Source organism: Nicotiana tabacum, chromosome 13 (assembly GCF_000715075.1).
Source record: "Nicotiana tabacum cultivar K326 chromosome 13, ASM71507v2, whole genome shotgun sequence".
NCBI classification, from domain to species: domain Eukaryota; kingdom Viridiplantae; phylum Streptophyta; class Magnoliopsida; order Solanales; family Solanaceae; genus Nicotiana; species Nicotiana tabacum.
In genome coordinates this window covers 127,408,428-127,415,008 of record NC_134092.1, presented here as the reverse complement: position 1 = coordinate 127,415,008, position 6,581 = coordinate 127,408,428, and the positions used below count along the sequence as shown (strand labels likewise).

Genomic DNA, 6,581 nt, shown 5'->3' with positions numbered 1-6,581 from the left:
AGGCTTTGATCCAAAAATTATTAAAAAAAAAAAGCATGAAAGGCAGTCAAGCTGCAATGGAGTCTGGGTCTAAGTAGGAGACTGAGTCTGACTAGGATTAGCTATTTGAATATTTTAGAGTTGAAGTTAGAGACATGTTTAATTTATGTTGTTTGATAGTTGGTTGTTTGATTAGTTGGTTGAATTGTTATAAATATTACTGTTCGTTTTATAGTAAATATTGAATTTGGATTGTTATACTTGGTGTTTGGTTGGTTGTTAGGTATTTGGTTGGCTGTTTTATTTGACAGGTGGTGTAATTAAAAATACAGTAGAATTCTGCTAAAACTTTTCCAAATTTGCGACTGAATCAATTGCAAATTTCACCAGCAATTACCCAGATTTGAGAATGATTCGGTCGCAAATTGAGAATATCTGAAATTTTTAATTAAGATTTGCGACTGACTCGGTCGCAAAATTGAGAATTTTTTAATTTTTTTAATTAATTAATACTCAATATATACGACTGTTACAATTAGAATATTTAATTAAAAATTAATTTTATTATTTAATTTTCCGTCGGAATCAGTCGAAACTTTTAATTTGTATTTATTTTTTTATTCTGGCCAGCGACTGAATCAGTCGCAAATTTAGCGACCAATTCGGTTGCAAATGACTTAAATTCAAATGTGCATGTATTTTTCAGTTTGCGACTAAATTCGTCGCAAATTTTCGACTGATTTGTCGCAAATATTTTGCGACCGCGTAATTTTCGACTATCCTTTTTCAGTCAGAAGTCTGTTAAAAAAATATGATTTTCGACTGATTTGACGGTCGCAAATTTGCTATTTTTAGTAGTGATCCTCTAGATAAGTTGATGATAGAGAAGATTAATGAACCAATTGTAAAAGGAATTTTTTGGTGTGTGTTTGCTACAATTGTATCATATTGTACAGTAACAGTCCAGTCCGTTAATGATATTGCCCGCTCTGCGCAGCGGCAGATCCAGAATTTAAATTCTATGGGTTCAACGTTTAAGGTTTTTAGCATTGAACCCATTATATTTTTGAAACTATGGGTTCAATATACTATTTATTATAATTTTAGTAAATTTTTACACATTAATTTATACTACACGTCAAAAGTTATGGGTTCAATTGAACCCGTCATCGGAGTGCTACACCCGCCCCTGGCTCTGCGCCTAGTCCCTCACGGGTTTAAAACGCGTTATTAGGGTCTAAGGCTTGTTTACTTATATACACAACATCTCTCCCGTGTTTTGTCGATGTGAGATTCGCCTAGAGTGTTACAGCAATATATATATATATATATGTGTGTGTGTGTGTGTGTGTGTGTATATATATATATATATATATATATATATATATATATATATATATATATATATATATATATATAACATGAAGGAAAGCATGATCTTTATAAGTTTTCGTAACACTATTATATTAACAAACTTAATGTATATATGTTTATGTTGAAGCAAAGTTGTGATAATTAAATAAGAGAGCTATAATTTGATAAGGGTGTCCACTTGCATTAATATTTTAAGCACAAATTTTTATTTCATATATTCTCTGACAATACAGATCTTAGTGTCTCATTAGCAGCTGATCCTAGGTTTATTCCTTTGAAACACAACCCATGTGAAATCCAAATATGAAAACATAAGCTAGTACTATTTATAATAAATTAAGGTATTGTTTTCTACTTTTTCCTCCGGATGTTTTTGTTCCTTTCTTTGGGTAGGGAGAGGGTACCAGCAAATTTAATTTAAGAGTAAACGCAAATGATTTTTAAATTGAAGTGGTGAGTTTTTCCCTAAAAGTTGTCATTCTTCAAATTATATTTCCAAAAAAAAAAAAAAACAATTAAGTACAGATGATCTCATAGATGCGCCACATAAAAGTGACACTCTAATGTAGTTAAATCACTTCTCTTTATTAAAAAACGTTAATTCGAATTAATAGAAAGCAAAACAAATGTAGTATCAAATACTGAAAAAAGGAAAACTCTCCATGCTCTCCGCCTTTCTAATCATAGCATCCCGCTGTCACATTCGTCTTACCCGGATAATATATAAGATAGTAATATTATAATTTTTGAACAACTCAAGTCACCTCTGTTACCTCCGCCTCTTCAAATATATATAAATAAATTAATTAAAGTGTTATCTAGTACTCCAATAAGCTTTACGTAAGAGAAAGTGTGTCTCGCACGTATATATGCAGCGATGCAAGTAAGTTATTTTTGTGTGGTCACAAATGTAAATTAGCAATAGTCAATTGTATTTGTAGTCGTAGATAGAGGCATAGCCATATTCAGTGAAGGAGACTCAATTCTATAAATTACATTGTGTAAATAGAATAATAATTTTTTAATAACCTATTTAATCACCTTAATATTTAAAATTTTAAAAACCTTTTGGGTAACAATAAATACATATATAATATATAATGTATGCAACAAGTTTAAAATTCACACCTAAAATTCAGGACCCCCTTCTGAGCAGTAGCCTCTTTCCGTCATCTTTGCTACTCTGCCTTCTGCCAACATGATTCTTACTTGGAAATTTGGTTAACACAAACTTGGAGTACATATTTTTTTTTGTATAATTGTTTCGTATTCAAAATTTACTGGTGTAACTAATTCATATTTGTATTGCATAAGTATCATTAAATTTTAAAAAATGAGTTTTATCAAAAAGGAATTTCATTCCTAATTCCTAAGATTCGGAGCGTAAAAACTCCGATTAAGAAATACAAATATCTCAATTAAGAAATGAGGAGTCCTATTCATTCCAAAAAAGAAAAAAAAAAGAAGGATAAACTGGGACCCTCACGTCACCTCAATTTTGTTTTCGTGAAGAGTGGGTCCCAGTTTAGTAGAGTTGTCAGCCATATCTGACTCATTGTGGGCCCCAGAATATTACCTTACAAAAATGCTCAAACTCCTAATTATTCATCTTAATATTCATTTTCTTTTGTGGTTCAAAATAGAAATATAATGAAATTGAGGTCCTTATCCTCAAAGCTACTCCCCAAGCCGCACAAGAAGTACGTTCATTTTGTTTGAGCCGATTAGCCATGCATACACGTAACTCGATTTTTGACTACTCTTGCATTTAATTTTTGACTAAGTCAACTCCAGCATGACTAGATTAATTTGAAGTATTATATATATATATATATATATATATATATATATATATATATATATATATATATATATATATATATATAAAAGGTACACCTTATTACTGTAGCATGTAAATGACTATGGTGTATTTCTCAGTTATAACTTGGATTATGTTTGAAATATTTGGATTAAATATACAAACAAGTCAATTTCCGTGTAGAATTCATTATTATAACACCGGTAAAATATTTTCCCCAACCAAACAAACCATCTAGGGTTTTGAAATACTTTAAAGGGTTATCTGTTTCATTTAAGGTATAATGAGAATTAATTTTGGGATGAAATGATGCATTACTTATCACCGTTTTGTCTTCGTATAGCTGATGCAACATTTATTGTATTAAACCAGACAAAATTTATTTAAAGTTTAATACGAAGAAACCAATTGTTGTTTTATTAATACATAATATGTAGTTACACTAGAAGCTATGTTGCATATTTTATGGAATAGAATATGAAATAAGAGCGCAATGTATTATTAATATTTGGATTATGAGCTGATCAAACAAAAATACCCTTGAAATTGGTATCTAATTATTATTCACCACATGACTTGGAATTCCTATATTATAATTCATTATAACAAGACCGTGATTCGAATCCAAAATTCATGTGTAAAAACTAGAAAAATAGATTGAAAAAGACAATGGACACGATTTTTAATCTGAATTTCTCTCATCTACATCCTACTTTACCATATAAATATCCTATAATTTCTACGTATATGGTTTTGTTTAGAGGTGGCAAAATGGGTAAAAAAAAATAGTTATCCACACATATTATTCATTAAAAAATAGATTGGATAATGAACTTTTTAAAAATGGGTTTAATATTAATAAGAACCATATTATCCACTTAGAAAATGGTTAACCAAATGGATAACCAATGGATAACTAATGTGTTTAACTTTTACATTTGTAAAGCCTCAAATTGGGGATTCCTCAAGTTTGGGAGACTAGGAATTCCCCCATAAGTAATCATATTCAAAAAATCATAGATAATATGGATATTCATATTATCCTCCGGATAACCTGTTTTTTATCCGTCTCAAATACGGGTCGAGTCGAATAATTAATCCGTTTTTTGAATTACCCGTTTTTAACCCGCGAATATCCGACTCGACCAGTTTACCACCCCTAGTTTTGTTACATTTCGTATTCAGAATCTAGGGGACCATTGTAGAGATGAGAATTGGGGTGTTAGAGTTTTCATGAGCAAACTGACAGTATACATATAGGTTCAGTAGCTACCACCATTGACTAGCTAGCCACGTACATGACAACACTTATGGCTAAAAGTTGAAACGACCTTCCAATATACCATACATGCACTTAATTCTTGCATCTAACTTGGACCATATATTGAACTAGGTCTCACCACTCAATACATAACACTTGTCTCGTTCCTTCTTTGAAGATTATCATGTAGTTGTAAGAATTGTAACTTACCAATCTAATATCTCATCAGCTTTACTTTCTCTTATCCACTATTTCTACTTATTCCACTACAATTAAATCAATAATATAGTCGGCAAATGTGAGTTTAGACGTCCAAATTTTAATGGATCAACACTACAAGAAAATGAAGTTATTACGGCGGTTATTTTAACATATAATGGCAACTTATGACCGCCGTAATACACACTAACGATACCTTTTGAAAATGCCACAATTCCATTCGCCAAAATTATATTATGGCGGTTCTGGCAAAACTGTCGTAATTACATTTGAAAATCGCCATATTTTAATCTGGTTAATACGGCTTTTTGATTTGATTATTGTGGCGGTTTTAAAACGCCGTAGTTGCAAAAGAGAATTGCTACTATAACGTCAGTATCCTTTCACAATTACAATCAATTTATTTTTTTCACATTTACAATCCTATTTATTGAATGCCATGCTTTGAAACTTCCATAACACTTTAATCATTTTAACCCAATATAGAAGATTAAATAAGAAAAATATTCATTATATAAAAAACACAAGTATACCAAAATTACATCATCAAAATATTAATGCTTTAAAGTGTATTTCAATAGTAATATCCAAAAGATTCATAGTTCATCCTACAAAATAATCACTAATTCACACTTGGACGATCATCATTGTTACTTTCATCTAGGGTTGGCAAAATAGTTAAAAGAACACAGTTAACCACCCATATTATCCACTAAAAAATGGGTTGGATAATGAACTTTTTAAAAATGGGTCAAATATGGATAAGAACTATATTATCCATTTAGAAAATGGATAATTAATGGGTTTAACTTTTACATTTGTAAAGTCTCAAATTAGGGGTTCCTCAAGTTTGGGAGACTAGAAATTCTCCCAAAAGTGTTCATATTCAAGAACTCATGGATAATATGGTTACCCATATTATCCGTCGGTTAACTTATTTTTTATCCGTATTAAATATGGGTCGGGTCGGATAATTTATCCGTTTTTTCATTACCCATTTTCGACTCGAACCATATCCAATCTGACCCGCTCATTTTCCGCTCCTACTTTCATCTAAAGATCTTCTTGGTTCAACTGTTGATGGTGCACCGGCCACTTCCTAAATTTGGTGCCTGAAAAAAAAAGATAAAAAATACAGTCAATAAACAAATAACTAAACTTTTAACTAGCGAGCTGTAGTAGAACTCCCTAAGTGTTGAAAGAGTTCTGCAACTATAATCTATACATGTGAAAAAAACTTAGGACTTAAAATCCTTCTAGTCTTGCATTTTTTATTACACTCAATATGCTTATCAGAACAATTGCAATCTTCCCAAGTACAGACCATATTGAAGATTCAAAATCTTTTGAATTATCCACCCGCGCCTTTGAGTAGTTGGAACAATGACACAAATTTCTGCAACTCCTCTTTTTCTCCCTACAGAGACATATATACACAAACGCCAAATATATATATATATATATATATATATATATATATATATATATATATATATATATATATATATATATATATATCTTATGGAAACCGGAGACATATCATTCACGATTACTTGTTTAATTATTTGAAAATGAGATACAAGCCAGCAGTAGACAAGCCAAAGCAAAAGCAAAAGCACAAGAAGGGACTGTGGTCTCCAGATGAAGACCAGAAGCTCAAGGACTACATATTTTGAGGGATAATCTATTATGACAATATAAGAAAACTATGAACTGCACGTTTTGTCATTTTGGAGTCATCGTCTATATGTATTGACCAGAAGCACAAGAAGGGACTTTGTGGATTAGGCTTGTCAAATCTTTTTTATACTCCTGGAAGAGAAGATTTAGCACCAGAATCCCTCTCCATTTATATGGGTTTATTTCAACAGATATTATATTGACCCTAACATGTATTCTTAGCAGTTCTCAAAAAACTTTGTCTAGTGA

The 6,581-nt window shown here is 31.0% G+C and overlaps 1 long non-coding RNA gene across 1 annotated transcript; it reads right to left on the bottom strand.

The window, feature by feature from the left end:
• Positions 1-5,147: 5,147 nt before the first annotated feature.
• Positions 5,148-6,094, bottom strand: LOC142168422 (uncharacterized). Its single transcript, XR_012698297.1, has 2 exons — positions 5,977-6,094; positions 5,148-5,764 (listed from the first exon to the last, which is right to left on the bottom strand). It is a non-coding gene; the product is annotated as an uncharacterized LOC142168422 (long non-coding RNA).
• Positions 6,095-6,581: the final 487 nt, after the last annotated feature.